Source organism: Cyprinus carpio, chromosome B22 (assembly GCF_018340385.1).
Source record: "Cyprinus carpio isolate SPL01 chromosome B22, ASM1834038v1, whole genome shotgun sequence".
Taxonomy (NCBI): domain Eukaryota; kingdom Metazoa; phylum Chordata; class Actinopteri; order Cypriniformes; family Cyprinidae; genus Cyprinus; species Cyprinus carpio.
The window spans coordinates 28,918,866-28,940,375 of NC_056618.1; the positions used below are offsets into that span (position 1 = coordinate 28,918,866).

General features: G+C 34.0%; 1 long non-coding RNA gene across 1 annotated transcript; it reads left to right on the forward strand.

Annotated features, from left to right (window-relative positions):
- Positions 1-4,246: 4,246 nt before the first annotated feature.
- Positions 4,247-7,437, forward strand: LOC109083659. Its single transcript, XR_006158003.1, has 4 exons — positions 4,247-4,343; positions 5,634-5,671; positions 6,550-6,897; positions 7,015-7,437. It is a non-coding gene; the product is annotated as an uncharacterized LOC109083659 (long non-coding RNA).
- The last annotated feature ends 14,073 nt before the right edge of the window (positions 7,438-21,510 follow it).

Genomic DNA, 21,510 nt, shown 5'->3' on the forward strand with positions numbered 1-21,510 from the left:
TAATTATTCATTTGTTTAGTTATATCATTTATAATTTGAATTATAAAGGAAGAACACCAATAAACTTCGGGTAATAAAAAAAAAAAAAATAATAATTATTTTTTTTTTATTGGGGGAATAGGATGAATAGAAACACAGAAGCGAACAATAAACGATAGAAATGGCAAAACAAAAAGTATATAATCAAAATTTTTAACAATTGAGTAGATAAAACATCTAAATATGATATAACCTATTGATCGCCGTCAGATGCCAAGCCGACAGGATCCTTTACTTAGCCTATCTCCCCACCATCAGAATCTTATTATTATTATTATTATTATAATCATCATCATTATAATACTAAAACGCTGGGCTGAGCCTGTTGTGTCATTTGTGGGGAGTATTTTTTTAGTGATTGGTAGTTTTGTTAGAGTTTATTTGTTCCTGTTTGCAAACATTTATTTTAACAGCTGGAAACCTTTAAAAAAAATATTTATTTAGTACAGATGATTTTGCTCAGTGAATATGAAAAAATCACTGCAAACTTGTGAATTTTTGTCATGCCACTTTTCACGCTTAGCAATAGATTCCCTTTGGTTCGGTTTAGACTGCACTCTAAAAAATACTGGGTTGAGACTGCTGGGTAAGGACGTTGGATTGATTTATCAATTTGGGTTGAAAATTGGTCTTAATCTATAACTCAGCGGTGCTGGGTTGGGAGCACGGATGGGAAAGAGAGCACCACGTTACATTAGAAGTGGTCGAAGACATAATATTGTTAGGGTAACATAAAAGCTAACACCTACAGTGGTTGTTAAAATAACATTTATTGTCTATTAGGTAGCAAGGACTATATTCATTACAGATAAATATATTAATATACATTGTCATAAATTGGCAAACCAGATTTTAGAAAACTAATTAGTTAGAAGGCTTAAACATAGATTGAGTGTTCAGTAGAGCCTCACTTAGAATGAGAAATACATTATTGAATGACAGGAAGAACATGATACACAGTGTCGACTAGGGAGGTAGATCCAGTTCTTTTGCAATAACTGAATATTGCTGAGATAATATGGGGGCTAAAATGCAGAATGATGAACGGTGTGTTTGCTCCCTTTTTTAGGTGCTTTCTCTGATCCTGTGAGGGTCACAGTTGAGGGGTTTGTTGAAGACTAGGCTGTCTTCCCTTGTTCGATCCCTGAAAGTGAGATTCAAGACAAAATAGAAGAATCCAATGTACACTTGAGAGACAAAGAAGAGAAGATTGTGTGTAACATCACCGAAGGCAACAGAACATGTAAAGATCAAGCTCCAAAGTGCAAGAACAGAGTTGAAACTTTCCCAGAGTATAACAAGGCCAACTTCACCTTTAAACTCAAAGGTCTTCAAAAAACACTGTTGAAGATTAAATGTTCTATCATAAGTCTTTAATCCAACAAGGGTAAATCCAAACACAATGTAGTACAGCAACATTTAAGACATCTAGATATACGAGAATCAACATCTGAATACTGTCTCACTGGCATATAATATTCTTTTTAGAGAAAACACACAAATGTGAGAGAGAAAAGTTTCACACCTTATGATTCTCCACATCCACTTCCTTTACTCACTCTCCCCCTCTCTCCCCTCATCTAAACACAGGACACTACAGAGCTCACCAAAACCACTATTCTTAATCAGTATTTGTAACAATGCAACTGTTAATGTTTGATGTTATTTGAATGGTATCTGTGTCTGGTAAAAAGGTCTCATTCTCTTAACAATAGGACAGACAGCCATATAAAGGTAATACAGATCATAAGAGTTAAGAGATAAGTTGATTACTGTAGAAGGTGTGTCATTTCCCAGTGTATTTCATGCAAATTACCTTCTGTTCCCACAGGTGTTAATTCAGCTTGATCAATACAAATTCAAATTGTTGGTTTCTGTCTCCATTTTGGAGAATGTTTGTCTTGGTCTGGGTATTTAAGTGAAAACTGCAAGAAGATCAGGGTGATTCCTCAGCCAGGATGAGCCCATAGTATGAAGTGTGTTTTTTTCTAAAGTCAGGTTTGCATCTTACTCTTAGATTCATCTTTGAGAATTTGATGTCTTGTATTTATTTGATATCTTTGAATTGACTATGTAATTGGCATAAGACATATTTACCTGACAGATAATAAATTGTTACATTTGATTTTATTCTGACTTACTCTGAGAAGTCAATAACACTGCAAATCTGCACTCAAATCAGTAATGGACTAAAATGATGTTTTAGAGCTCTGGCTAACACATTGGCATTAGTTATGTATGCTTAGACATAACTAATACTTTGGCACAATCAACAAAGGCTAATAAGGGTGTAACCCAAATGTGGCCAAGATATATTAAAATGTATCTGGGCAAGTTTTGGCAAAGATATGGCACAGTAAGCACTGGCTAATGTGGCTGTGAGGCTAAAGAGGCCTACAAATAAAATGACAAATATTGCACAAATAATAATAACAATTTGGGCCACTTTTGGCAAATATACAGCACAGTCAGCATTGGATAATCAGTGTGTAATCCTAACTTATGCCCCATATATTAAAAAAAAGATGAGGGTCACTTCTGGTTTGGATGTAGCATTTGACACTGGCTAACTGAAATGGAAGTTTGAAATTGTAAACATGGGCTAATAGAATCTGGCTACTTTTAGTAGGATGCAACATACACACACAAACAAGTGCAATTTATTGATAGCTCTTACTGTCACGGTTTCTGTTAATTGGACTTTTGCACCATTTCCCTTTTTCTGTTGATTGCATTATTCAATATACTATGCAATATCCTACTTTTAGATTTAATCTTTGAGAGTTTGATGTTTTGTATTGATTTGATATCTCTGAATTGGCCATGTAATTGGCATAATACATATTTACCTGATTGATAATAAATTGTTACATTAAATTTGATTTTATTCTGATTTACTGATGACTCTATAGATAACATTGTATCATTGTTACTGCATTTCCTACGTCAGGTTAGTAATTGACTAAAATTCAGTTGAAATGAAGCATAGGGCACACCAACTGTATCTTTAGAGATCCGGCTAACACTTGGTATTAGTTCAAGTGTACTTGATTGTAAGGGCTTATAGGGAATTTCTTTTTAGGTCAACTGGATGTTGTTCAACCAATCTAAATAGGGTGAGCCTAAACTCTGTTTATTGTAAAGTGGTCATTGAGATCTTAATTAGCTGATTCAGTTGTGTTTGACCAGGGTTGGAGATGAAGTTTGCAGGAAGGTAGATCTCCATGAAAAGGATTGTGCACCCCTGCCATAGATAGTTTCAGTGTTATATGCACAAATAAAAGCCTGCTTCTTCTCTTTGACATTGTCATATCATAATGCAGATATGTTCCCTCTGACGCCTGATCAGGTTTTGAGTTAATTCCATTGAGATGTCCATGGTTAACCTATAAAATACAAACTGAAAAGTTATTGAAATCTGAAAAAGGACATCCTCAAAAAAAAAAGATTACTTTTTTTTTTTTTTTTTTTTTTTTAGTGAGTAGACTATATAAAAAGAAAACCTAAATTATTCATCCTTTAAAGAACAGTTACTCACTTTCAGTAAAGGAATGACTTTAAAGCCAGAAATATTTTTTTCCTCAGACAGTTGTACTGTGGCCTGGTAGAATGAGGAGAGAATACACTGAATTCGCTCTATGCTTTTATACTCCTGTGCATGAAGAAGAGTGACATTAGTATGTAAGTGAAGGAAGCTGTTCACAAACTTTCTGTGCAGCACAGACACCTCAGTTATGGCAATGAAGATCATCCATGTTGGTCTTCTGGTCTCCAGTGTACCACTGTGGGCCTTTGACACTGCTTTCAGGTGTGTCTTGTTTAGTCATTAGTTCTTGTGTACTGTATAAATAGCCCTCATGTTTCCATTTGTCTAGCTTTCTTTGTATAACCTGCTGATGGTGAGTCTTTGTCAAGATCATGCTTATGCTTATGCTAATGCTAATGCTTATGCTTATGCTTTTGCTAATGTTCAGGTTCAGTTCATTATTGTTTTTTGTATCTGTTTCTTTATTTTAAGAAACTTCCCATGGGTTTAACTTGCATTTAGTAGACTATTTGTTACACCAAGACACTAACTAATAACAATTTATTCAGAGACCAAGATATATTATTATATGAGGGTCAATACAGGTAAAGTAATTTAGAATTAAATTGTTGTTTCTCTTGTGTGTGTAGGTGTGATATTTTTATTTATAAAATTGTGTTGGTTACATGACGGTAGACAACTCAACACAAAGAAAATGATAAAGAAAGGGATAATTTACTTTAAGAAAAATCATTCTAGATTGTGGAAGAGGCAAAAGGTGAGTCACCTCAAGAAAAGTTGTATCTATCTTGCTGTTGTAAATTAATTTTTTTTATAACTTTTATTTATTTAGGCATAATGCAGCCATCTGTTTTATATATTTGCTATCTATATCTTTTAAATTTTATTCAGTAAGTGACCTCTTATAGGCTTAAATGCCTTTTGGGAAGTATTGTGAAAATGAAAGGGTACTTAATATATATATATATATATATATATATATATATATATATATATATATATATATATATATATATATATATATATATATATATATATATATATGTGTGTATGTATATAAACAGCAGGCTTTTAATGATGAATCAAATGATATTTCTAGGGTGACCATAAATGCCTACACACTATTGGTCAAACTCTTTTCAGTCAAACTACTTTTTCAATTTAAAAAATAAAAAAAATATTTATTTTAGGAAAATTAAAAATCCTAGACAGGAAATATCCAGAAAAAATAGGAAATAAGGTCACCCTAAGCTTAATCATTCCTGTGGGCGCCATATTTGCCATATCGTGCGTCTCGTTAAGTTAAGTTAGTTTTTTATTAAAATAGTGTACATTTTTAGATTTTACATTATAATTTGAGTGGTCACTTTGAAAAAGCAAAATCCCATGGCACACAGGTATGTTTTGATATAAATTTTAGGTAAATATTTCAGGTCAACACATTCTGTCACTCTACATGCTAACTTTGCTAAGCTAATTTGCTATTAAAATGATCATTTATTGCCCATAAAATTACATTTATTACAAATAAATGCAAGATCAGTATCAACTGCAAGTAAATTGTTCCACCAGTTTTAGAAAACGGATTAATTATGGAGCTGTAGTCCGGTTGTTCGGTCTAGCTTTAGCTGGTTAGGTAGGCTAGGTTATAGGGAAGTGGCATGTGGATCAAATACATGATTACTTTTTGTTATAACTAAAGAATATTCCACAGACATTTGTATTTTTAATAATTAGATTCTGTACCTTTTTACTGTAGCTTTTTAGAACAATTTTATTTTAATTTAAATTCAGTTCTGTAAATTAAAATAAGGTGATGTTAATTAAATTGTGTTCAAAATACAAAGACGTATTTGGAATGTCTTAGAATGTTATTAAATGGCTGAAATGACATGAATAACAGTAGTGTTGTCTTTTAACCTAGATCTAGTTCTTTTGTAATTATTGTGAATATTGGAGAAGGTGTGGGTGAAGCTATTTCTCAAAATTGTTGGGATTTGAGAGCTAACGGAAGCAAACTGTATCTTTTTCTCTTCTCTTTCTACAGTTGGTACATCATCTCTGTGCTTCTGCTGGATTTCACAGGTGAGAATCATAAGTGGAGTTTGGGGGGGCGATTCAAAGGTGAGTTTGGTGGTTGTAGTTTGGGGTGGCAATTTGCAACTGTTGTTGTACTATTAGAAAGTTTTATACAGTAATTAGAATCAAAAGTTCAAATTGAATCTGAATCAGTTCGAATTAGAATCGATTTTGATAGGATTTTTGTAAAATAAAGATATTCCTTTACAAAAATAGCCACTCCTCCACCTTTAGATGATATATCCTTACAGAAGATGTTATATCCAGGCATACTTATTGATAAATCATCAACGCTCTTCTTCTTGATTCTGTAAAAACTAAAACATCAGGTTTTGACCTTTCTACCCATAGAGTTGGTCTAATTTTGAAATAAGGCATCTTGCGTTTATGTGAAAAAAAAAAAAAAAAAAAAAATTATGAGAACAAAATTGTTCAAAATTAAATTCTGAATCCAATGTGGATATATTGGGGACCATAATGCAAATGAATGTTTCAATAGTAATATTATCAGAATATGACTATGTGAATTTATATGTTTTTTATTGATCTTTATTGATTTTTTTATTGATATTTACTACTCATAGTATTTTCAGTAAAATTATTCAATTTTACTATTACAAGATTATTATATAAAAAAACCTGGATGAACTACGGGAGAATATAAATGGTAATTCCTTGGATAGGTTTCAGTACATGAAAACGTATTACTACTGCTGCAGCTTGACTCATGCTGCCCACTGTTTCAGCTACAGTACATCAGAAATAAGCCACCCCCTCCCCGCCACGCATAAAAGTGAAGCTCCACCTGCAGAGAATTAAACAGTTTTAAATAAAACTTCATGTCACATGCAGAATGATAAATGGTGTGTTTGCTCTTTTATTAGGTGCTTTCTCTGAACCTGTAAGGGTCACAGTTAAAGGTTTCGTTGGAGAGTCGGCTGTCTTTCCTTGTTCCATCCCTGATAGTGAAATTCAAGGCAAAATAGAAAAATTCAATGTACATTGGAGAGACAATGAAGACAAGCTTGTGTGTGACATTATTGCAAGCAACAGAATATGCACGGATCAAGGTCCAAAGTACAAGTTCAGAGTCAAAACGTTCCCAGAGGAGTATAAGAAGGGCAACTTCTCCATCAAACTCAGCAGTCTTCAAAAAACTGATGCAAGGAAGTACATCTGTCACATCACAGGACCATCTCATAATCACACCATCACAGAGCTTCATGTCGAAGGTGTGTATAATCTGAAGAGTTTTATTGAAAAAAGATGATTATGGTTTTAGATTGTGTGTGTAGTTTGTATTGTTTTTTTGAAATTAGATGATTTTGGTTTGTTGTTTTGTCCCACAGATGGACAACATGGAAGAGGGAACCACAGAAAACCATCATCGACTATGTTGTTTATCAGTTTTTTCTTAATTGCCATTCTGATGCTTTCCTGAACAATATTCATTCAGTTATTGTTGTGTTGTAAGTGTTGTAGGGTACAGCTCAGATCTGATCAATCAGCCAGATGTACTTGCATACACTTTTCAAGTATTTTTACACTGAGTATTGTCATTTAGAGTAAATTTTACTCTACATTTCAGAAAATAACATGTTGATCCTCTGTTTTTCAAACATTATATTATAAATCCTATTCCATTCTATTCATTTCAGTTGTTGCACAGATTGGCACACACCTTGTATTCATCAGTGTTTGTACTAAGGATGTAACATTTTCAGTCATTGTCATTTCTGTCAGTCATGTTGTGCAATAAAATAAATATAACATCAACCCTGGTAATATATATATATATATATATATATATATATATATATATATATATTTGTATATTAATATTTTTTTTTTCTTTTGTCACATAACACTCATGCTACAGAGGTTGAAAGATTTGTGCTACCATTGTGTGGTCTGTGCTACAAGGATGAAAAAATACAAATAAATAATCTGTTAACATATCTGAAAACAACCACAAGTAGTGCAGTTTATGACTTAAACAGGCATGTGACTGACAAACAGCACACAAAATCCAAACTTTATCAAGAACGATTTTCAGACAAATATTTTCCTTATTTTCCCAAAAATTATGAAGAACACCAGGATTGTTGTGCTTGTTTGTAGGGGCTGCACAATTTGGCCAACAATGTTGCTTTTAAATATCAGTATGGCTAATAGTAATTATGACTAATTGTGATTATTAATATTAATTAAAAAATTAAACACTAGACGTATTATTGTTGTAGCAACACATTCATTACAATATACATTATATTTAAGATTACTGTTTTTATCCTATTTTTAGCCTCATGCAAAAACTCCACAATAGATAAACAAATACAAAAATAAACAGAAAAAAATAAAATAAAAGACATTTATTTGAAATGAATAGTTTTTGTAACGAGAAAGAGAGTTTTTTTTATTTCTTTTTCGTAAAGAAATTAAATGAAATTTGTGCTTTTATACAGAATGAAGTGTGTGTGTAAATATCTTTTAAAAAATGAATCTAGATGCTAGACACAATACAATGCTAAACTAGATACAATGTAATTTTGTAGTTTTAATTTTGTGGTCCATCACTGAGTAGAAATCAGTACTAATTCAACGGGTTTTGCTTCCAGGTATAAATTTCAACTTTTGTTATAATATTGCAAAGTCAAGGCTCACTGCAATTAAAGCACACACTGCTGAACTATAAGCAGTCAGCACTCACACTCAGAGCAGAACAGTAGCATAAGTTAACAAGGAGACAATCCTCACTGCTGCGGTTTCAACTCCATTTGAGCCAGGCTTTTCCTGGATTCCTAGTGGTTTCTCTAAAACACAAATACAGTGAAAGTGGAATGAAAAAGGGCATGTTTCTAGTAATCACTGCACAGCACAGTGTGGAAAGTCATCATGAAATTATTATTATTATTATTGTATAGCCATTTATATGTCTGTAACAGAAGCTTTTATAGTAGACAAGGGGAACACATGACAAAAACCAACCAATGAGAACAAAAGACACATGCAACCTAGGACCCAATCAGAACATAACACACAGACAGGGTATAGCACATGACATGATAACATGAGGGGCAAGGGACACATGGGAAATGAAGTCCAGGAAACAATGGCAAGAGTCCGGGGGTGGAGTGCCATCTAATGGAATTCAGACTGTTTGTCCGACTGCTTATATTATTTTAAAATCGTTTTTTTTAAAGGACAAGTGGTTTATAAAATAGATGTATAGATGATGGCCTCTGGAGGTCAGGGATGGTATTGCATTTTAGTTGAGAGATTAAATGTTGAAAGTGTAATAAAATGGCCAAAACATAAATTTGTTGAAATATATTTACAGTGTACTACTGTAGCATTTTTGTATAATGTATGTTTATTAAGTTTTTACAAAGTTTTCAAAAGCACCATTCCCTAGAAAATACCCCAGTCATGTAGAAAAAACAACAAAACATCAAAAAAATAAATAAAATAAAACACAAACACGTTCTTACATTACATAACTTCACATATTTAAAGGGGTCCTATTATGCAGTGCTCTCTCCACCTTCAATATCACCACTGAGGTGAGACCCTTCAGCAAGGCACCGAACCCCAAACTGCTCCCCAGGCACTGCAGCAATATGGCTGCCCACTGCTCCGGGTGTGTGTTCACGGTGTGTGTGTGTGTGTGTGTGTGTTCACTAACTTGGATGGTTTAAATGCAGAGCATAAATTCCAAGTATGGGATATTATACTTGGCCGCACGTCACGTCCTTTCATTTCCTTTCCTTCAGTCTGGCATGAACGGCTCAAATAATTCCTGTATCAATGAAGTCCCGCCTTCTAATTACGAAATGTGCTGTGATTGGTTAGCTGGGCCAGTGTGTGTTGTGATTGGCTCCACTCAGCACCTGGTCGGGAAATGTCATGCCTCTTACCATAGCCGCCTGCTGTAAGTTTCAGTGTACATGTAAATATTGCGTCAAATACTAAATCAATTTGAGCACGATTGTAAACACTCCAAGCTCATCTGCCTTGAGACATTCCTTGAGACATAGTGATAACACTCGTTGCCTTCTCTAGTGCAGCTCAACCAGGTCTTGTCCAATTCGTCGATCTTTGTGATATCACAAATCCCGGAAAATATGCGTTGCAGTCCAAACGAGTCTTTCACTGTGGTTTTTGAAAATAGATTTCTGTTAAATAAAATATCTTCTTTTGCATTAAGCTTTGTAACTTTGCAGATCTTTTTATGCTCAAACAGTAACATTACAGACTAACTACTGTAAAGTTGAAAAAGTGAAAACACATAATAGGCCCCTTTTAAAACTTCTTCAATATCTATTTTTAACCAAGTTCAAAAAACACCTCCCAGGTATCCAAAAATTATGAGTGTTTCTTCTTTATAACATATGTAAGCGTTTCAAAAGCAAAACATGATATTCAATTTTTCAGCCATAGTCCAAGGGCAATTGGTATTTTTCCAACACAGGGCAATAGAACGTCTTGCTTGTAATAGACACACATTCACCAGCTTTCTTTCTTTAGTAGACAAAGAGCAATTGTCCACATACTCAATACACAAAATAAAGGGCATAGACGAATTGGAGAGTAAGTAAATTGAGAAACATATTGAGTCACCCCAACCCAAAACTTCTGCACCTCCTCACATTCCCACACACAATGGAAAAATGTACCTGGAAACTTACTGCATTAAGGGAAGTCGTGGTCTAGTGGTTAGAGAGGTTGACTCCTAACCCTAAGGTTGTGGGTTCGAGTCTTGGGCCGGCAATACTACGACTGAGGTGCCCTTGAGCAAGGCACTGAACCCCCAACTGCTCCCTGGGCACCGCAGCATAAATGGCTGCCCACTGCTCCGGGTGTGTGTGCGTGCGTGCGTGCGTGTGTGCACTTTGGATGGGTTAAATGCAGAGCACGAATTCTGAGTATGGGTCACCATACTTGGCTGTATGTCACGTCACTTTAAAACAAAGATCAGGGATATTAGGGTTAAATTTATTTAAACTTACAGAGGTTATATAAATTCTCATAATTGTATTGTAATAATCTCAACCGAGTGTTCATAGTTTGTGTTTGTGCATTTAAACAAATAGTATGCCAGTCATCTAATGAAATATCCATACTGACAACGAGGGAAGTTGCACAGAATTCTTTAAACGTGAAAAAATAAAACTTGTGAGTTGCAGATACTCAAAGTGTTTCTGAGGTATGTGAAACTTCGATACAAGATTATCAAATGACATTAAAATATTACAAATCATCAGTCTAATCATGCCTTTATTCATCTACAATTTGAACCCCATATCATTTTTTTTTTTATCTGAGCTGAAATGATCATTACCACAGATAGAGGAGAAAAGCAGGATAGCACGGGGAGGTCGGCAATATATTTACAGGCTTCCCCAGGTGAAAAAGACATCGTATTAAATGTATTAAAAATATACTTGAAATTCAAGTAGTATGTTTATAATACATTTGTATTTCCAACATGTTTATTTGAAATGCATTAATAATAGGTGAAAACATACTCTTAAATGTATTAAAATGGTGAAAACATACTCTTAAATGTATTAAAATGTACTGAATTACATTTTAATATATAATATGCTAAACAGAAAACATGCTTTTAATGTATTTATAAAAAGTATACTAGAAATTCTTTGGTAATAAATATATGCTTTTAAGGAATGTACTAAACACAAGCATACTTTTAGTGGGGGTTTTTAATGTACTTTATATTGCAGTTGTCAGGGAACCATCACCATCACAGCCCTCCATCATCACCGTCACCTGGTCCCAATCACACCCGATCCCAGTCGCCGGAGTACTGATCACCTGCACTAAATACCAGACCCAGTATAAAGACAACCTCACTTCAGTGCGTCTGCATCCTGGCTACTGTTCACTACTCCAAACATTACCCAGACTCCTAATACTGCTAACATGTTAACGCTGCCTCCAGAGCCTCTGATGATCCTCCTGTGTTTCTACTTCAATACAAGATTATCCTTATTCCTTACTTCTCTGGTTCTCACCTGCCATTTACTCCTCAATCTGGTCCTTTCAATAACCTCCGTCATCTCAGTAACCTCCCATCTCTGCCTCGATATGTGACAGCAGTAGGCCAACACATGGTTATATTTTAAATATTTATGTATTCATAATTTTATTATTTGGAAAAAGTACAATATTTTGAAAAAAATTTTAACATTTTCAATGTACAAATGTTTGTCAATCAAGTAAGCATTGTGAAATTAAAATATGTTGTTCAGTTGTACTTAAACTTATGTTTGTTTGGTTGGTTTGTTTTTTGTTAATTGATTGATAAGTTGTTTTTAGTTAGACGTTTATAAATTTGTTCAAGCTTGACGACTTTATATTCTAATATATATTTCTGAAATTTACACAAGGATTTCAACATCTATATATCTAAAAAACTTGGGTTTACTTGTGTTTAAATTCAAACAACACACTGACTAAACCAGAGCCATTGAACGGCTCTCATTGGTTTGTATGATAATGAGCTCCCATGATATGGAGCTTATAATATGACAATACTATTTGAATTGTGTAAATTTGAATTATTGACAAGTGTCATTCAACAAAGCTGAATTTGATGTGACAACTATGTTATAGTTTTGAATTAGATTTTTTAACTTGAATATTTAACATTTGAAATTTAACAATTGAATTTTTTATGGCAGTTTATATATATATATATATATAGACTTGTATTTTCAAAACAGCTGACTTTTTGTTCTAAATTGTTGCACTGCAAATATCCAGTTTTTTAAAAATACAGCTTCAAGTTTTCAATTTGAAAAAGAAATTTGGAACATCAAATTCAATATTCAAAATTCAATACGCAGAAATTCAGTTCTTACTGAAAGTAGGTCAGAGGTTATCCACAGGGAAGACAAAGAAGATCTTCGAAAAGTTGAACGAAGCATTTAGGGTGACAGGAGCAGACATCTTTGGTTCACTTAGGCTAGTTTTATCTTGGCCACAACATATTAATGTGGCCACGAGATCATTTTGCGGAGATAATCGAGATGACATTTCAGGAATCGCCACGCGGCTGCCGCTTTCTCTCGTAGTGAAGGTGTTCGTCTCGGGGCAGACTTTACCATAGTTTCAATTAATAGGCCTAATCTGCCCGGTAATAGGTTAAAGGTGATAAGATCAAGATAAAAAGATAAAACATGTTTTTATCTCTGGCGGTGCCTGCCGCGGAGTTTGGTGCATTACTGCTTGAACAACAGCATACTTTCCTGCTATTCACAATTTGAACATAAGTTTTAATAAACGAGATTGGTCTACCTCGTGTTTTAGGATTCTTGTGTTTTTCGAGTCTGGTTGTGGGAGAAAGTCTTGCTGTCAGATAACGGGTCGATTATTCTGTCAATTTCTGCGGGTGCGGGTTTATCAGACATTAACATAGACTGTATAAAGAAGGACCCGCAGTAATTGACAGAATAATCAAAAGGCTGAAAAGTAATTAAATCATAAAAAAATTAAAATAAAATCATACACTTACTAAAAATATTGAAATATTTTATGTTTATCTTCATTTGTTGTGCCATATGACCATTCACCAATGTCAGAGAACCATGAACATGCAAATGTGATACTTAATTATTAAAATATTTATTTTTAAATCTCAGGTGTACTTAAAGGATCACTGATTCTGACTTCACTTTTTTTAACTTTAGTGTGTAATGTTGCTGTTTGAGCATAAAAAACATCTGCAAAGTTACAATGCTCAAAGTTTAATGCAAGGGAGATATTGTCTACAGAACTGCTGATTGACCACCTCTTTAAAGTGAATATGTTAGGTGAAAGAGGTCCAGAGGACAAAGAGTTTGAGAATGTCTGCAAATAAGAAATAATGAAAATGTGAATTTTAATGACTTTGTAAAGACCAAAGCATTTCTATAATACATATTCAATAAAACATAATACATGGTTAAATAACCTACTGAGTGATAATTCAAATGTGTTTATAGGTGGTTGATGAATTGTTGATGCAATTTTTAAGCATTTATTTATTTTTGTATGATTTTTGTAAACCCATTGGTCAAACACCGGATTAACGACTGATAACTGTGCGAATGTCCACAAACTGGAAGACTTTCTGAGTGTATATAAGCGGTAGACTATTTTAAAAAAGGAACATTTAAAATGTAAAAAAGAGGAATTAGAGAGAATCAATAAATGATGAATAATTTATTTCTATTGTGTGAATAATATGTAATCATGTAATCTATAAAAAAGTAGCCTAACTGTAGTCTGATTTAGTCTGACACTTGTGCGTGGCGCAAGCTCCTGTGCACTCGCACACAGGAATAACACAAGATTTACATAAATGTAATTACTTGCCATTTCAGTTTGTTTCTTACCAAACCTTACTGTATACCTTCAGAACGTTTGGAATATAGCCTACGCCAAGAGATGCATATTATTTTATGACAGATTAGCATCCGCTTAAAGAATGAAGAGTGAAAGTCACCATTCTCTGCCATTAAATGGGTAAGTGCGAGCAGGACATTTTTTGTGTGTGTTTCAAAAAAAAAAAAAAAAGGTAGACCAAATAAAGCCTTTACAACAACATCTGACTAGTTACCCTAGTTAAATAAAACAGAAAAACTCGACTACTGTCAAGCACAGACCAATATTGAAATGCACAGGAAATATGCAGCAATCTAAAGCCCGGGCAACACCAAGCCGAGTGATGAATAATATATAACTGAATAATATAAAACGAATGTTGTTTGACTGGAATTATAGAAGATACACGTGCAACACTAACCATATATTTTTTGTGAGTTTAGTCTTTCAGGAGATTATTTGATATCCATTAACTTATGATTCGTTTTTTAAGAACTACTCCTTTTATTCTCCCCCCTCTCTCTCTCTCTCTCTCTCTCTGTCCTCTTTTTGTTTTGCTAATTTTGAAGTATGTTATTTTCTCTTATACAATGCATGTGCAGGTGTACCACTTTCTTTTGGAATAGATGAAGTCTATTCTGGGACAGGCAGTTGTCCTGCACTGAACAGCTGGGGTGATGTCAAATGTTAAGATTAACTCCCCTCATCATTTTGTATTGTTTGCAGATTTTGCAGATGACAGATATTGACTGTATCTATGTTCAGGTTTACATACTGTATAATTCTGTTCCAGTGGTGGACGAAGTACACAAATCAAGTACTTTAAGTAAAAGTACAGATACGTATAATAAAATGTTACTCCAGTAAAAGTACTCCTTTTTCAATTTTACTCGAGTGAAAGTACAAAAGTACTCTATTTTTTATGTACTTAACTTAAAAAAAAAAAAAAAAAAAAAAAAAAAAAAAAAGTACAGAAAAAAAAAAAAAAAAAAAAAAAAAAAAAAGTCTTCTTTAATTTAATTTTATATTAGCACATTTTTTATAACCCTACTGCTCAAAATATATACTATATGGAGTCAAGATATATTTTTGTTGTTGATATGGACTACGCTGATGAGAGTGATGTAGTAATGTTCACTGTGAAGATACACTGCGATGTACCTGAGAGAAAACAGTTCTGACCATCTGATCTTCACCAGTAAAAAAAAAAACGTTTTAAAGTTTGTTGTTTTACAGAACATCACTGTTATATATGATATGAAAATAAGGCCTGAAGTTAAGAAGAACATTTTAAGGAAAATATAATTTATTTTCATAATGATTTTTTTTTCTTCTCAAACCTTGTCTGTGGTGTAAAAAAATTCCTGGCCAAATGCCCCCAGAAGACATCACTTCCCACTTTGATAATTGCTGTAGTTACCATGTTCTGAACATCACATCCTTTCTTTTTCCTCCAGATGTAATCTATCTAGGTCAGGGATCCCCAACCTTCTCCTGGAGAGCTACCATCCTGCAGACTTCAGTTCCAACCCTTGCTCCAACACGCCTGTCTGTAATTACGAAGTAGCCCTGAACACCTTGATTAGCTGGTTCAGGGGTGTTTGATTGGGGTTGGAGCTGAAATCTGCAGGACAGTAGCTCTCCAGGAGCAGGGTTGGAGACCACTGATCTAGGTCAGGGATCCTCAAATCTGTTCCTTGAGATCCATTTTCCTGCAGAGTTGAGCTGTAACCCTAATCAAACACACCTGAGCATGCTAATCAATGCCAATCAGTGTCTTTGGGATCATTAGAAAATCACAGGCAGGTGACTTCGATCAGGGTTGGAGCTAAACTTCTACAGCGCATTGAACCTCCAAGGCAAGATTTGATCTAAAAATTACCTCAACTTATCACCAGCAAGCTTGTTAGCTAGACAGTTAGCATAAGCTAACAATATTTAATTTTCTGTCTGGTTATGAAGAAACATTCATATCTGTCTACTTGGCTAGTTAATCCAAACAATATAAAAATGTATACTGTTGATAAACAATATAAAAACAGACATCACACGAAGCGTTTTAATAAAACTGTTAACTTTACGGCAGCGAGGACTTTTGAACTTGCATGAGTTATTTTATTTAATCTGTGATATTATAATGTTTCCTTAGACCTAAAACATGAGAGGGATGTTGACTTGTCTGCATTCAAGCATTTCAGTGGGCTTAAATAGATAATCCTTTACAGCAGATTTAGTTCACAAACAACTAATAGTTTTGACCTAAATACAATTTTAAGTTACAATAATTAATCCTAAAATTTGACAGTAGTAACTTACTTTTAGCAGCATCAGTTGCGCACGCGCTCACAAGATCTTTCGGGTTCTTACTTGTGAATTCAGTTCACTGGAGACTCGCACTAAACGGTTCATTTGAATCAGTGAGTTGTCGACTCGAGAACAGCTGAAATTGGATCATTCTAATTCGCGAATGAATCGTTTGGTGCGATTTGTTCAGCTGCCAATAACTTCCTAGTAATCCTGAAGACCTTGATTAGCTTGTTCAGGGTGTGTTTGATTAGGATTGGATCTAAACTCTGCAAGAAAGTGGACCTCAAGGGCCAGAGCTTTAAGCATTTGGTATGTATAATGTTGGATTTTGGGTGTTTTGTTAGTGTCGGGTATTTTATGTTTGAGAGTTTAGATTTGGTGAGTTGTCCCAGTGACAAGCATTTTCTCTCTGAGAGTGCAGAAAGGATCAGGATCTCTGGTGATAGTGTCCCTGTTCAAGGCCTTGTCCCAAATTGTGGTCTTAGCTAAGAGTAATGAAGGCTGTTTTGTTTTTTTGTAGACCCACTGTCTTGAATGCGTTCCAACCTGTCTGTAATTTTCATATGATCTTGAAGACCTTGTTTGTTCAGGTATGTTTGACTGGGGTTGGAGCTAAACTCTACAGGACACTGGGTCTTCAGGGGCAGAGATGAAGACTGAGGAAGTAGTCTTCTATGAAGACCATGTCTGTGTGGACCTGGTATAAGTAGAGCATTCTGAAATCTAAATTCTCAAAAGGAAAACCTAGTGTCTAGTGGACTTCACGCAAACATACATACCATCAAAATTTCACCATTAGGACAAGGGCATACTGGGATAGTATGATCCATGATGTTATCACCATGTGCACCTTACTATCACCTACAACAGTATCATTGACGTGTCAGACAGGACTCCCCACCCAGGTGCCGACCTGGCTCAACCCTGCTTAGCTTCAGAGTGCAACTGGTTGTGAGGTACCAGGTGACATTCATTCATTTTAAAGGACAGGTGTACAAAAAAAAAAAAAGGCAGAGTGAGTAGCTTCAGGGCTTTCCAGTTTAAGAACTGCTTTAGAATTGCAGTGTGTATACTTGTTATATATGAGTTTATGAATACAGGTACAAAGTACAATCTTGACGAAATCATGTGTTATGAGAACAACCAACTCACATCACACAACCACTGATCCCACTTCAAAGGGATAGTTCACCAAAAAGTTTAATTCTTCAATAATTACTAACCCTCATGTTGTTCCAAACCAGTAAGACCTTCATTCCGGTTCTGAACACAATTTAAGATATTTTTGAGGAAATCCATTTTCTGACCCTGAGTATTTAGGGTTGCAGGTGAAGTGTTGAAGGCCCAGAAAGGTAGTAAGGACATCAATAAAATAGTCCCTGTGACATCAGTGGTTCAGCCTTAATGTTATGAAGCTACGAGAATACTTTTTGTGCGCAAAGAAAACAAAAATTACAACTTTATTTAACAATTTCCTCTCTTTTTCGACACGCTTACTTTTGGAGTGACTGAACTTGATAAGTTTCTCATTGATGTCAGTGTGCTATATAATTGTAAGGCAATTATATAGCACACTGACATCAATGAGACACTTATCAAGTTTTATTTTTTTTATTTATTTTTTTAGGGGTTCAGACCCTAAGAGTTATAATCTCTTCATTTTAAGAAACATCTCTGTGGATTACTTCTAGTCTATACAGTATATGGGTGATTCTATAATTGGAGATTACATTTCATAAAGAAAAAAAAAAAAAAAAAAACAGTTCTTACATTCCAACATTTGGAGATAATAGTTCACCTATGCATACCTTAAAAATTAACAAAAATAAATAAATACCTATGTCTTCACAGAACTGTCCGCTTGGACCAAATATTTTTCATCTGAAAATGTATTATATACAATATTCAGTAAAAAAAGAGAAATGTTGTTGAAATATTATAATGGTGCATCATATCTCAATAATGTTTATTAGATTTTAAACAATAATTGTATAGTTTGTGTGTGTGTGTGTGTATTTAGTTAATAAAGAGTTTTTAGTAACAGAATTGAAACAATTGTCCGATGGACTGTCACTTCTGTTAATATACCTTGATAACAGAGTTTGACAGTAACATAATTGACAATTTTATTTTATTTTTGCCAAAAACTCCACTTGCTAGCATAAATGCTAAGAGCACATGGCACTAATGAAATCATGATTAAAATACCTATAAATAACCCAGTTTGTGATCAGTAAAAATTTTGTTTTCCTTTTGATATTGTGGTAGGAACGTTGACGTTCTTTAAAATAACTCTTGGTATAAGAACTTTTTAGATTAAAATATTTTCTCAAAGAGAGCACACAATTTTCAGTGCTTCAGATCTTATCAGTGAGGGGAAGTGTCATCATTTCCTGTATCTTACATATATAATTACAGCAATTTAAAGGCAAAATATTGTACTGTAACAGAGTTGACACAAGATTTATGGACACACATTTTTATAGTTATTTTTAAACAATGTAATGTTGTAGAATTAAGTAAATTAGTATTTGGGTCTTTTAAAAATAAAATGAATGAAATATTACAAAAAGAAAAATACAATAAAATATTTTGATTACACAATGATACATGATAGAAAAATGCACTGACTAATTCAGACAACAAGAAATCATGATTTTGAGCCATTTAAGAGATTATATTGTCATTGATTATAACATCTTGTAATTCATAACAATAATAACAAATTATTAAACTAATTAAAAATATAACCATTTGAAAAAAAAGCTGAAAAAAATAATGGCTTTGGACACCAAGTGTACCTGCAATCACTCATATGCAGCTAAATTACAGATAAATCACACATTAATATGGTGCCTCCTGCTAGCCAACCAACCAAGGTTTTTCACTACCTGTATGGCTTGAGATAGGCTCTGTAAACCAAGACAAGCTGTGGCCTAATGGTTAGAGATTTGGACTTGTAACCCGTAGGTCGCAAGTTCGAGTCTTAGTGCTGGCAGGAGCAGTAGGTGGGTGGGGAGTGAATGAACAGCACTCGTGGGAGGGAGTGAATCTTCCACCCTCAATGCCCATGGCTGAAGTGTCCTTGAGCAACTGAACCCCCAGTTGCTCCCCGGGCGCTGGATATAGCTGCCCACTGCTCCGGGGGTGTGTTCACTTCTCACTGCTGTGTGTGTGCACTTGGATGGGTTAAATGCAGAGCACCAATTCCGAGTATGGGTTACCGTACTTGACAAATGTCATGACTTTCACTTTCACTTTCAAAACAAGAAAATATATGAAGCCCCTCGGAGGTCAGTGATAGTATTGCATTTTAGTAGAGGGATCAAACTTTGAAAGAAGTTTAACAAATGTGTTAAAATATATTTAGAGTGTACTTGTATAGTACTTTTAGTTGTATTTTGGCATTCAAAATGAAATGGCCAAAATGTATTACCCATATGGAAATGTAATATATGTGCATATATATGTGCATTCCATATATGAACCCTATTAGAAAATGGGACAATTTCATATATTGACATATAAGTCTACCCCATACAAAAATATGTTTTATGTATGTATAATACATTTATTGCCATATATGAAATGTATATAATTATTAATATATGTGAGACATATGTATTTTTAATTATGTGTAATATAATGTATAGTAATTTTATTTGTATTTTTTAATTTTTTTTAATTATTATTTTATTTGAGACATATGTGGTTTCATATCTTTGATCTTCAAAATGATCTTTTAATACAGGTTGTAGACACATGTATCTACAAAGTTGCCTTAAGCCTTAAATGTTAAATGGTACAATAAGCTAGAAAAAGTAAAACATTTATATAAACAGTCTTTATTTCTTTATCTACATATATAACTGATCAAAACACTGAACAGTCGTAAGAAACAGATCAACCAATTGTAGTGGTTTAGCTAAAAGTCTACAGGTTTGTATTCCCACAGCTAGGTTAGTTTTTTGGTTTATACCATTCCCAGTAGGCCCCTGGTGAAGAAATTTCTGGATCAATGCATCTGTAAGAAATCAGTTCCCACAGCTTGGGTAGTTTTTGGTTTATTGCCATCCCTAATAAGCCCACAGCATTACGTTTGAACTCAAACATATCATATTAAAAATCAAACTGTCAGAAAACTATATGTATTTCAGGAACTGCTCAACATTTAAAAGCAACTTTTTAACTTTGGTAGTGTTGGGTGGTACAGTAAACTAAACTTGATTTTAGTCGACATGGTGTTAACATATATCTTTAATCTGCTTAAGTTTTACAATCCAACACAAGTTTAATTTTGCTTTTTAAGTTAGACCTGTGCCTATAGCTTAAAGTGTTTAACTACTTTTATGATGACAAATATATATATATATATATATATATATATATATATATATATATATATATATATATATATATGTATTATTTTTTTATTTATTTTTTTGTATTTTTTTTTATATTTAAATTAAATTTTTTTTAGTTTAAATCCAAACCCTAATATACTAGTTAAAATTAACTTCAACGCGAGCATATTCAAAACACATCAATGCAGCTGTATTCATAACATCGTATAAAACACTGATAGTTTATGTTGATTTAGTCGATATGATTTTGGGTACACTCAATTTCTCATTAATGCAATTATCTAATCAACCAATCACATGGCAGTTGCTTCAATGCATTTAGGGTGTGGTCCTCAAAACAATCTCCTGAACTCCAACCTGAATGTCAGAATGGGAAAGAAAGGTGATTTAAGCAAAGACTGAAATAACCACTCGTTACAACCGAGGTATGCAGCAAAGCATCTATTAGTGAAGCCACAACACACAACCTTGAGGCGGATGGGCTACAACAGCAGAAGATCCGGGTGGGTATCATTTATATTAAATATAGGTAGGAGAGGGTGGATTTTGTTTGAGTTAGCTAAAATTGTTTGGTTGGTGACTGAAAAAAATGTAGCCTGGTCTGATGAGTCTTGATTTCTGTTGAGACATTCAGATGGTAGAGTCAGAGTTTGGCGTCAACAGAATGAGAACATGGATCCATCATGCCTTGTTACCACTGTGCAGGCTGGTGGTGGTGGTGTAATGGTGTGGGTGTTTCTGACCATGTCCATCCCTTTATGACCATCATGTACCCATCCTCTGATG